Source organism: Oncorhynchus kisutch, linkage group LG11, assembly GCF_002021735.2.
Source record: "Oncorhynchus kisutch isolate 150728-3 linkage group LG11, Okis_V2, whole genome shotgun sequence".
NCBI classification, from domain to species: Eukaryota; Metazoa; Chordata; class Actinopteri; order Salmoniformes; family Salmonidae; genus Oncorhynchus; species Oncorhynchus kisutch.
In genome coordinates, this window is record NC_034184.2 from 26,122,388 (window position 1) to 26,134,932 (window position 12,545).

Below are 12,545 nucleotides of genomic sequence, written 5' to 3' on the forward strand. Positions count from 1 at the left end.
CTGGTGTGTTATTTATAGACACTATATACTTTTGAAAATAGTATGTACAGCATTAGGTATATTAGGATGAGCTATGTCCAGAATACAGTATATGCATACACATTGTGTAAACAACAGTATATAAACAGAATAGGAAGTGACTAGCATTCAATAACTGTATATATATGGGGCATTAGTCTCAAGGTGCAGGGATGAGTACCGGGCAGGTAGCTGGCTAGTGATGTGCTGTTCAACAGTCTGATGGCCAAGTGATAGAAGCTGCTTCACAGTCTCCTGGTCCCGGCTCTGATGCACTTGTACCGTCTCTACTAGATGGTAGCAGAGTGAACAGAGTGTGGCTCGGGTGGCTGAGGTCCTTTTAATGAGCTTCTTGGCCTTCCTTTGACACCGAGTGCTGTAAATGGAGGGCAGCGTGCCCCCGGTGACGCATTGGGCTGACTGCACCACCCTCTGGAGAACCTTGCGGTTGAGAGTGGTGCAGTTGCCGTACCATGCGGTGATGTAGCCCAACATAATGCTCTCAATAGTGCATCTGTAGAAGTTTGTGAGGGTCTTAGAGGCCATGCCAAATTTCTTCAGCCGCCTGTGGTTTGAGGTGCTGTTGCACTTTCTTCACCCCGATGTCTGTGTGGTGGGATCAATTCAGGTCCTCATTGCTGTGCACACCAAGGAACTTGAATCTTTTGACTCTATCCACTGTTGCCCCATGGATGAGGGGTTCCTCCCTCTTCTTTATCCTGTAGTGTACGATCAGCTCCTTTTTTTTGTTTTGTTTTTTGACGTTGAGAGGTTATTTTCCTGTCACCACTTCAGCAGGGCACTAACGTTGTCCCTGTAGGTTGTCTCGTTGTTGTTGTTGGTAATCAGACCTACCACTGTCGTGACGTCATCAAACTTGATGATTGTGCTGGAGTCGTGCGTAGCCACAGTCATGGGTGAACAGGGGGCTGAGCACACACCCCTGTGGGGGCCCCGGTGTTGAGGATCAACGTGGTGGAGGTGTTGTTGCCTACCTGGGGTCGGCCAGTCAGGAAGTCTTGGACCCAGTTGCAGAGGGAGGAGTTCTTATTTCAGGGTAATCAATGCTTGGTATATTTCAATATTCTTTGTCTGTGAAATGCCTGGTTGTGTTGCTTGAGTAATGTAACCTGAATGGTTGATCTAGAAATAGACTGTATGGATGTCCCTGCTGTGCTGACTGACTAGTTGGTTCGTCCCAGTGCTACAGTAGGCTAGGGGTGGCCCACATAAATCATGAATCATGTATGAATCACCTTTTGGGTTAAAGCCTGCTTCAGTTTATGACTCACTGTGTTCTATAGGGCACAAGTGGTCATCTGGTTGGTTGAACCGGCTAGTTATAGAGAACTCCAAGGTGGGCACGTCGCAGATAAATTGCACACACAACATGCACATCACATCGTAACCATAACATACCCTGAAACTCAAAGAGCATTTCATAGTAATCGCTGTTGATGTTTTCTCCAGTCTTTGCACAGATGATACCGTTGGTTAAATCAAGTCTAGTTTAGTTGGGGTTCTGTCCTGGTGTATTTCACCCTACTGTCTAGCATTATGGTTCAATCTGACATCCTTGCTCCTATTTCTTTATTTCAATTATTATGATTTTTTGTATTTTTATTTATTTAACAAGGCATGCCAGTTAAGAACAAATTCTTATTTATGGTGACTGCCTCACTGGCCAAACCCGGGCGATGCTGGGCCAATTGTGCTGTGATATTGCCTGGAATTGAAAGAGGGTGTCTGTAGTGATGCCTCAAGCACTGATATGCAGTGCCTTAGACCGCTGCGCCACTCGGGAGCCCTATGAGGAAACTGTTCTAAGAATCATGTGACACTTTGACTCAATCAGATGGACATGTGAGAATACATTAGTAGACAGACTGTGGCTATATAGTTATCCATCCATACTTAGTATCAAGAGATGGACAGAGAAAATCAGAGAGACCTGAGAGCGTGACCTTGCTCACCCTTGATGCTGTTTGGGTCGCTTCCAGTTCAAATAGGGCTGAGTCATGTGCCTCTCTCTCTTTCTGCCTCTCTGCAAAGTCCTCCTGGCATAGTGTGAGCAACGGCCCGTTACTGCCCATCTATGTTGAGCATTGTATCGTGACAGCCAGGGGCATCAGAGGGAGGACGGCAGGGCAGGCAGAGGGCTCTCTTCCCATCCTACACCCTCCATCTTTCGTCCACCATCCCTCTATCCTCCCTCCACTGTGTCCTGTTTCTGGGTTATATAACAGTAGGGAAAGCACAGAGCCAGATCACTCTTAGGTAGATCATGGCAGATTGCATTGCACCCCTAAAGCCGATTTGGGGGCAATGTGAAACCGGGCATTATGTTGATTGTTGTTGATGTGACAATGGCCCCTCTGGTTCTGAGTCATTTAAAGACTGAATCCAAATTTGAGAAACGCACGAATGAAACTACTTCACATTTAAATCGACCGTTGATCAAAATGGGAAATTTGTGCTAAGATTTGAGTTGCATGCGTTTGTCTGCTTATCAAATTAGGATGAGTCCAGGGAGATCTAAAGCCTTAACAGGATCTCCAAAGTTTATTTCCTTCATTATGTCTTAATTATGAACACATCACCCAGGCCAGCGAGCCAACCGGGCAGCCCTGCTGAAACACACCCAGGACGGGCCTTAGTACCTGGGAAGAGGTTCTAACACAACCAGGCCTGACCTGGGTCTCTGAATGGATCACCTGCCTTTCTCAGTATAATGTATACAGATATTCAGCAACTTTTAGGGGAATAGAATTTGACTAGAAAAATAATTAATGATTTTATTGTTAACCAATGGTCTGAGTTGGTGTGTTTTACTGTAGTGAATTCGGGAGGAAGCCCTGACCGGGACTCGAACCCGAGTCCAGCGGCTGTCAAGCCAACAGATGATGTCCATGCCCCCGCGTAAATATAAATAGCATAATAAAAAAATCCACATAAAAATCTGTCAGTTTAAGTTACAGATGTTTTTTTGCACCACATCCACTGATGTCGCACTTCTGAATGTGCAGTGAAAGGTGCCAGGGCTAGAGCGCCGATTGTCAGACCATGAGACATCCCAAAATGTGGTCTTCTCACAAAATCCTCTACCATTGACTATTATGACCCTCTAAGGAAAAAAGTGAACACTCTGGTGTTCTCCGTTTTGCTCTACGACCCCCACAAGCGTCTTGGGACTCGTCTGAAGTCTGTACAGCCGATCTGCCAACTTCAGTCTGGAGCGTCCGAAACAGTTTGATTTACAACCTGGTATGACCTCTCTGTGGAAAGGTGAGACTCTTATGAGCACGTTTTTCTCTGATGCCCACAGGCCTCACAAGCAGGTCTGAAAGTCCCCCGGTACAAGTTGAAAAACTGAATGGAAGTACAGTGAATTCAGAAAGTATTTAGACCACTTCACTTTTTCCACGTTTTGTTACGTTACAGCCTTATTCTAGAGCTGAGCTGATTTGAGAACTGGCTGCCCAGGGCAAACTGAGCTATCGGGGGAGAAGGGCCTTGGTCATGGAGGTGACTAACAACCTGATGGCACTCTGACAGAGCTCCAGAGTTCCTCTGTGGAGATGTTTGTCCTTCTGGAAGGTTCTCACATATCTGCAGCACTCCACCAATCAGGCCTTTTATGGTAGAGTGGCCAGACGGAAGCCACTCTTCAGGAAAAGGCACATGACCGCTTGCTTGGTGTTTGCCAAAAGGCACCTAAAGGACACTCAGACCATGAGAAACAAGATTCTCTGGTTTGATGAAACCAAGTTTGAACTCTGGCCTGAATGCCAAGGTTCATGTCTGGAGGAAACCAGGCACCTCTCATCACCTGGCATCATCATGCTGTTTGGATGTCTTTCAGCGGCAGGGACTGGGAGACTAGTCAGAATTGAGGGAAAGATGAGCTGAGCAAAGTGTCGAGAGATACTTGATGAAAACCTGCTCCAGAATGCTCAGGACTTCAGACTGGGGTGAAGGTTCACCTTCCAACAGGTCAATGACCCTAAGCATACAGCCAAGACAATGCAGGAGTGGCTTCGGGACAAGTCTCTGAATGTCCTTGAGTGGCCCAGCCAGAACTCAATCGAACATCTCTGGAGAGACCTGAAGGGGGGGGACAATTTGATACATTTTAGAATAAGGCTGTAATGTAACATTTGGAAAAAGTGAAGGTCTAGATACTTTCCGAGTGCACGGTACATATGGAGACAGTTTAGTGCCAAAATAACGGGTTAAATACTTGTAAATAAAACAAACTAATGTTTCCTGATCTTTCTTACAAACTCAGCAAAAAAAGAAACGTACCTTTTTCAGAACCCTGTCTTTCAAAGATAATTTGTAAAAATCCAAAGAACTTCACAGATCTTCATTGTAAAGTGTTTAAACACGGGTTCCCATGCTTGTTCAACGAACCATAAACAATGAATGAATATGCACCTATGAAACGGTCGTTAAGACACTAACAGCTTACAGGTAATTAAAGTCACAGTTATGAAAACTTACAGGGAGACAGGAAGGACAGCTGATCGTCCTCGCAGTGGCAGACCACGTGTAACAACACCTGCACAGGATAGCTAAAGGATGGCAACAACAACTGCCCGAGTCACACCAGGAACGCACAATCCCTCCATCAGTGCTCAGACTGTCCGCAATAGGCTGATAGAGCCTGGACTGAGGGCTTGTAGGCCTGTTGTAAGGCAGGTCCTCACCAGACATCACAGGCAACAACGTCGCCTAAGGGCACAAACCCACCATTGCTGGACCAGACAGGACTGGCAAAAAGTGCTCTTCACTGAAGAGTCGCGTTTTTGTCTCACCAGGGGTGATGGTTGGATTCGCGTTTATTGTTGAAGGAATGAACGTTACACCGAGGCCTGTACTCTGGAGCGGGATCGATTTGGAGGTGGAGGGTCCGTCATGGTCTGGGGCGGTGTGTCACAGCATCATCGGACTGAGCTTGTTGTCATTGCAGGCAATCTCAACACTGTGCATTACAGGGAAGACATCCTCCTCCCTCATGTGGTACCCTTCCTGTAGGCTCATCCTGACATGACCCTCCAGCATTGCAATGCCACCAGCCATACTGCTCGGTCTGTGTGTGATTTCCTGCAAGACAGGAATGTCAGTGTACTGCCATGGCCAGCGAAGAGCCCGGATCTCAATCCCATTGAGCACGTCTGGGACCTGCTGGATCGGAGGGTGAGGGCTAGGGCCATTCCCCCCCAGAAATGTCTGGGAACTTGCAGGTGCCTTGGTGGAAGAGTGGGGTAACATCTCACAGCAAGAACTGGCAAATCTGGTGGAGTCCATGAGGAGATGCACTGTACTTAATACAGCTGGTGGCCACACCAGATACTGACGGTTACTTTTGATTTTGACCCCCCCCCTTTGTTCAGGGACACATTATTCCAGTTCTGTTTGTCACATGTCTGTGGAATTTGTTCAGTTTGTCTGTTGTTGAACCTTGTTATGTTCATACAAATATTTACACGTTAAGTTTGATGAAAATAAACGCAGTTGACAGTGAGGACGTTTTTTGTTGTTGTTGCTGAGTTTATATCGCAGATATAGGTCAGACACTTGTTTCATCAAATAATTATTGTATATATTTTTTGATACTTCAAGAGGTCTTAATTCTAACTCAAATAGCTACAAGAAGCTCCCGCGCTCAGGTCTGTTCAACGCTGGTCCGACCAATCTGATTCCACGCTTCAAGACTGCTTCGATCACGTGGATTGGGATATGTTCCACGTTGCGTCCAACAACAACATTGACGAATACGCTGATTTGGTGAGCGAGTTCATTAGAAAGTGCATCGGCGATGTTTATACCCACAGCAACGATTAAAACATTCCCAAAACAGAAACCGTGGATTGATGGCAGCATTTGCGCGAAACTGAAAGCGCGAACCACTGCTTTTAACCAGGGCAAGGTGACCGGAAACATGACCGAATACAAACAGGGTAGCAAGGCAATCAAACAACCTAAGCATCAGTATAAAGACAAAGTAGAGTCGCAATTCAACGGCTCAGACACAAGAGGTATGTGGCAGGGTCTACATTCAATCACAGATTACAAAAAGAAAACCAGCCCCGTCGCGGACCAGGATGTCTTGCTCCCAGACAGACTAAATCACTTTTTTTTGCTTGCTTTGAGGACAATACAGTGCCACTGACACAGCCCGCTACCAAAACCTGCGTGCTCTCCTTCACTGCAGCCGACGTGAGTAAAACATTTTAACGTGTTAACCCTCGCAAGGCTGCAGACCCAGACGGCATCCCCATCCGCACCCTCAGAGCATGCGCAGACCAGCTGGCTGGTGTGTTTACGGACGTATTCAATCAATCCTTATCCCAGTCTGCTGTTCCCACATTCTTCAAGATGGCCACCATTGTTCCTGTTCCCAAGAAAGCTAAGGTAACTGAGCTAAACGACTACCGCCCCGTAGCACTCACTTCTGTCATCATGAAGTGCTTTGAGAGACTAGTCAAGGACCATATCACCTCCACCCGACCTGACACCCTAGACCCACTCCAATTTGCTTACCGCCCCAATAGGTCCACAGACGACGCAATCGCAACCACACTGCCCTAACCCACCTGGACAAGAGGAATACCTATGTGAGAATGCTGTTCATCGACTACAGCTCAGCATTTAACACCATAGTACCCTCCAAACTCGTCATCAAGCTCGAGACCCTGGGTCTTGACCCCGCCCTGTGCAACTGGGTACTGGACTTCCTGACGGGCTGCCCCCAGGTGGTGAGGGTAGGTAACATCTCCACCCCGCTGATCCTCAACACTGGGGCCCCACAAGGGTGCGTTCTGACCCCCCTCCTGTACTCCCTGTTCACCCACGACTGCGTGGCCATGCACGCCTCCAACTCAATCATAAATTTTTGTGGATGATACTACAGTGGTAGGCTTGATTACCATCAACGACGAGACTGCCTACAGGGAGGAGGTGAGGGCCCTCGGAGTGTGGTGTCAGGAAAATAACCTCACACTCAACGTCAACAAAACTAAGGAGATGATTGTGGACTTCAGAAAACAGCGACGGGACAGTAGTGGAGAGGGTAGTAAGTTCCCCGGCGTACACATTACGGACAAACTGAATTGGTCCACCCACACAGACAGTGTTGTGAAGAAGGCGCAGCAGCCTCTTCAGGAGGCTGAAGAAATTTGGCTTGTCACCAAAAGCATGTGTATGTGTATATACTGTACTCTATCATCTACTGCATCTTTATGTAATTACATGTATCACTAGCCACTTTAAACTATGCCACTTTGTTTACATACCCTACATTACTCATCTCATATGTATGTACTGTACTCGATACCATCTACTGCATCTTGCCTATGCCGTTCTATACCATCACTCATTCATATATCTTTATGTACATATTCTTTATCCCATTACACTTGTGTGTATAAGTAGTCGTTTTGGAATTGTTAGGTTAGATTACTCGTTGGTTATTACTGCATTGTCAGAACTAGAAGCACAAGCATTTCGCTCCACTCGCATTAACATCTGCTAACCATGTGTATGTGACAAATACAATTTGATTTGATTTGATGATCCTTGATATGAACCCCGGCTCCGCTGGGGCTTAGTCTGTGGAGGGTTTTAACCATTACGCCAAGATGTTCGAACATCTTGTGTTAAGGTCAGTGGCGGTCCCCGCCTCACCAAAAAACACACTTCTGCACTGTAATTGGGGCGGCAGGGTAGCCTAGTGGTTAGAGCATTGGACTAGTAACCGAAAGGTTGCAAGTTCGAATCCCCGAGCTGACAAGGTACAAATCTGTCGTTCTGCCCCTGAACAGGCAGTTAACCCACTGTTCCTAGGCCGTCATTGAAAATAAGAATTTGTTCTTAACTGACTTGCCTAGTAAAATAAAGCTAAAAAAAATAAAAAAAATAAAAAATAATTTTTATTCAGACATTTGGAACAACACAAAAAAAAAAATCATAACATTTAAAACTATATATACACACACACACAAAATAAGACTCGTAACAAAGACAAATATGAAAAAATGGTAGTGTGTGTGTGTGTGTGTGTGTGTATATTAAAAAAAAGAGAATCAAATTAATATACTTACCCTATTGCTAACAAAAAAAACTACAAATAAAACTCAATTGCACAAATCCTATATTACATTATTTTCATTTAGGAGAAAAAATGTATGCTGTCTCACTTTCCAACCAGGGTAATCAATACAGTTACAGATCAGATATTATTTGACAATTTAGCCTATCATTTTTGCGGTAATTTCCTAGACATGCACCAAAACACCAGTATTTTTCCTTCACAGCCAAAGCTTAAGTTATACAAAAAAAATACTTTTTTTTTTTTTTTTTTTACAAATAATATTAATCCGAATGGTGACATTTGACTCGATTGGTTTTCTATCGCTCATTTGCACGTCACGTCCATGATATCATGTCACCGTGTGGGACTGTGGGTCAATTAACCTTGTCGGAGTGGGCGCCCTGATTCTAGTTTGTGAGCTAGGCAGGCTACTGCATGGTAAGGTCTCTCACTCAGAAGTACAAGATGGCGAGGTGGGCGGGGGTAGGTCCCCACTGGAAACCCGAGGTAGGGGGAGCAGAGGGAATCTATCAAATAGAGGTGCGCTATCTTTGTACAGTACTAATGCAATTAGTTGTGCAATTTAGTTTGTGTTTCTTGTTTGAAGTTGCAATAGTGTAATAATCAGGTTCTCTTCTTTATAAGTGTGCTATTCTATTTGTGTAAAAAAGGAGTCAGTCATATATAACTGTGTTAGATAATGGCACTTTTCTATGCTGCAGTGTGTACCCATGCTATTTAGACTGTCATTTAGCTGGCTGTCAATTCATTGTCAGTATATTTATCCATGGCTCAGCTGATCTAAAAGGGCATCATCATATGTCTTCTCGTACAGCTTCAAATATGCTCATACACATCAACCCACACACGGCATAATGAAGCATCCATCGTGTGTATCCCTCCGTATCCAGTTTCCTCTAAATGAGTAGAACTGCTATAAGAAGCTCCCTACTGTTAGGGCTCCAGACCTCCATGTTGTTTCCTTGTGGGGGGCAGGGGAAGGCAGGGCTAGTCCTTCGGGGGTGACTTTGGTAGGAGGGGGTTGATTTGACACTTGGCAACAGAGGGAACAAGCTTGTTAGGAGTATAAGGAGGGAAACCAGATCTGTGTTCAGCTGAATGGCGAGGCCGGCTCCGTTGGCATGGTATTAGTAACGTGATGCGGGCCCACAGGGCTTAGTCCTGGGGATACTGGGAACGGGGAATTGAGGGCGACAAAACTGGAGCTGGAAACTGACAGGTCGGGTGAGAGTCAGGAGAGGGTGGAAAAAGAGGGGCTGCAGGCGTGAGGCATCTCTCTACCATCCCTGGTTATGTCCCAATATTTTCAAATGACTTCCTCTCCTTTAACCTCATCTTGTTTAACCTCATCTCCTCACCTTGTCTCCTTCCCCTCCTGATCACTGGATGGGCTGCCCACCTAATTGTACTCAACTCAGGGTTCACATAGGAAAGGAGATGAGGAAAGTAAAGTATTCCAATCCAGATAATTGGAACACAGCCTCTGCCTCTCACATTCACTCCTCCAGGTGTTTTCTGCAGAAGAGTAAAATCTCCAATCCAAAACCATGCTAATGTAGCTATGTGCATATCTAACACAGAGGGGTTCTAGCATACAGTAGGCTAAGCTACACATTGATGCAGTAGAGTGGGGAACACTGTTGTTGCTGTGAGCCTTATTAGTATGCACCTGTCCTATTTTCTCTCTTATACCCCTTACATGCCAAGACGTTTAGCCGCAAACTTTACCATGCCTCAAACTTTTTTGCAGCCTTTTCTTTATATCTGAAATGTATTGCCGGTAACAATGCCTGTACTGTTATTTCCACCAACTGACCTGGTCATGATTGCGGTAAAGTTCTGTCTAAGGATTAGTATGGAACATAGCCATAATGCTGACGCTACATGGGCACACACTACGCTCTTACACTGTTGATAGTGGCTAGTCTGCACCCCGTTACTAGGCCATAAATAATTAGTGTGGGAATGAATCACTGAATGACAAAAATATTGGAATAAAGTATGCTAATGCAATTGAAGGCATGTATGAAATTGTGACTTGCTGATTCTCCAAGTCATCCAATTCTTATAATACATTTGAAGCGAAAGCATGTCGCCAACTACTACATTATCATTTTTGCACCATTTCATTGGGACAACGCCATCTCACTGCTTTGAGAAAAGCGTGGGGACTCGTGTTAATAAATCAATCAATGTCAGGTTTGTTTTTACTGTATATTTGTTTGTACGTTACTTAGGCTACAATTAGGCTGGGGTTAATGCTAGCTGAGGTGAGTGCTACTCATAATCATCTTAATCTAGTTTTCTCATTTATTAGCACTAATCAGAACATTTTGCTACAATGTTATGTAGCTTAACCCCCTAAATTACATTTAAAAAATCCCCATCAAAATCAGTCAGTTAAGAGTTATGGTTTTTGCATTGGCTGCGTCTCAATCCACCACATCCTCCGGTGTCGCCCTTCCACATCTGCAGTAAAAGGTGTCAGAGCCACAGCAGCCTTTTTTCCATTTCTGAATGTTTTATTCAATACGTTTCTATTTAGTAGGGAAGGACAAAATCTATATTTGATAAAATATATAATTTTTTTATCCCTAAAGATGTTCTAAAATTTAAATATCAAATAGCTAAATGATCCATAGTATGACCATCTTAAAACAATTCCATATGTCAGTATAGCACCCCCCCCTCCTCCCCAACGTCTTAGACTGGATTATTTTGTTCTTCACTCGCAGTTTCTTAGTAGCCTAGTCCTGACCCTCTCCGTTTGTATAATTGGTTCATTGGTCTCTGGCTGGTAAAATAGGTGCTATTCGTTTCCTTTCCTCATCTATCACTGATCAGAAACATTTAGCATGCAATAATGTAGCCGAAATCATGTGTAGGCCTATTTTCAAGTGTAGGGCTCAATTGTGTATAAGAAACTCCAAAAGCCTGCAGAGGTTGTGAAATATGAACACGACACTCAGATGCTTTGGAAAATATAAATTGCTATTATTTTCCAGCGCTATCATGGTGAAGATACTCACTCATAATCTAAGATCCTACACCTGCTCCCTAAGAAAGCAGAGTGAGGTTAGGAAAAAAAAGCTTATGTGGATTTAAAAAAAGTGAGAATAGAATTTCAGGAAATATTCTTTAAAACAGCTACATTTTCTTTCAGCATGGCAGAATATGTAGAATCCCTGTAAATTAGCTTTAAAACTGCAACGTTCTCTCTCAGCTCCATTGCAAAATGTGTATAATTGCAGGAAATTTGTCTTGGCTCCAAAAATGTTCCACACCTCTTCAAAGTGTGCACAGTTCCTATGTAATTTCAATGCACTTTTATGACTCAAAGAAGAGTTCAACTATAAGGTGTTTTTGTTTAGCTCTCCTATCTGTGCCGTGGAGAATCTCCATGGGGCCAAGACACATGTTTTGCAAATTTTCTGCAATTATAAACAATGGAGCTGAGAGAAATGATTTAAGAAAAATGTACTGTTGAGAGTTAGAATAGTAGAATACATCAGGTGCGATTTCAAAAAATGGGTTATGCATCAGCAGTTTTCCTTATATGACACTCATTTAGCCCATGTCAGTAAAAACATGTTGATTGATTAATTAGTCTAGTTAGTCCAGCCAGCCATCTAAACTTGTAGTAATCATGGCCAAATTACTGACCGGGCACGTGCCCAGGGGTCCTGTCCTCCTGGGGGCCCACATTGTTTTGATTTCTTTAGTTATTTTCAGTCAGATATCATATTAAAGGGACATTTCAAAATTGTTCAACTTTATATTCATCTCCAGCACCAAACATGAACATATGTGAAAATGGTGTTTTATGTGTTTTGTAGTAAAAAATATAGAGGAAGATAACATCATCGGTCTGCATCTTGTGATACTAACCAGTTATGAGTAGGCATTGCCTCCTAATCGTCCACTAATTGGTTTATGATGTCATTTGTATTTTTTACTACAACACAGAAATCATTTCACGTATGTTGATGTTGGGGTGGTGCTGGAGATGATGAATATGAAGTTAACATGTTTGAAATGTCCATTTTAACATGGCATCAGTAATGGATGGCAAAATGTGTAGAATTGCAGGAAATTAGCTGTACAACTGCACACTTTTTTCTGTAAAGAACTTATATGTTTAACCTTTTGTTTCCGAAATATTTTTTCTGCTAACATCCCTCTGTACGTATTAAATTATCGGTTTTTAATCCCAGTACTGAGTTAATGTGAGTTCATGTGTAGTGGCTAATTGTATAGCTAATAAGCTATGTGTTTGTAGATTCACTAGGGTGAATGAAGCCACAGCAGGCAAGGTGATGTTTGAATGTTTTTGCTCTTCTCCAAATAGCCTTTTAGAGTTTTAACAACAAAAAACGGCCAACTGGACATCACTAAAACGCAAACCCTGGCG

At 43.8% G+C, this 12,545-nt stretch overlaps 1 protein-coding gene across 24 annotated transcripts in view; it reads left to right on the forward strand.

The window, feature by feature from the left end:
• The window catches only part of kcnma1a (potassium large conductance calcium-activated channel, subfamily M, alpha member 1a), a 277,460-nt gene that overhangs the window by 1,952 nt on the left and 262,963 nt on the right, over positions 1 to 12,545 (forward strand). The window lies entirely within an intron of this gene.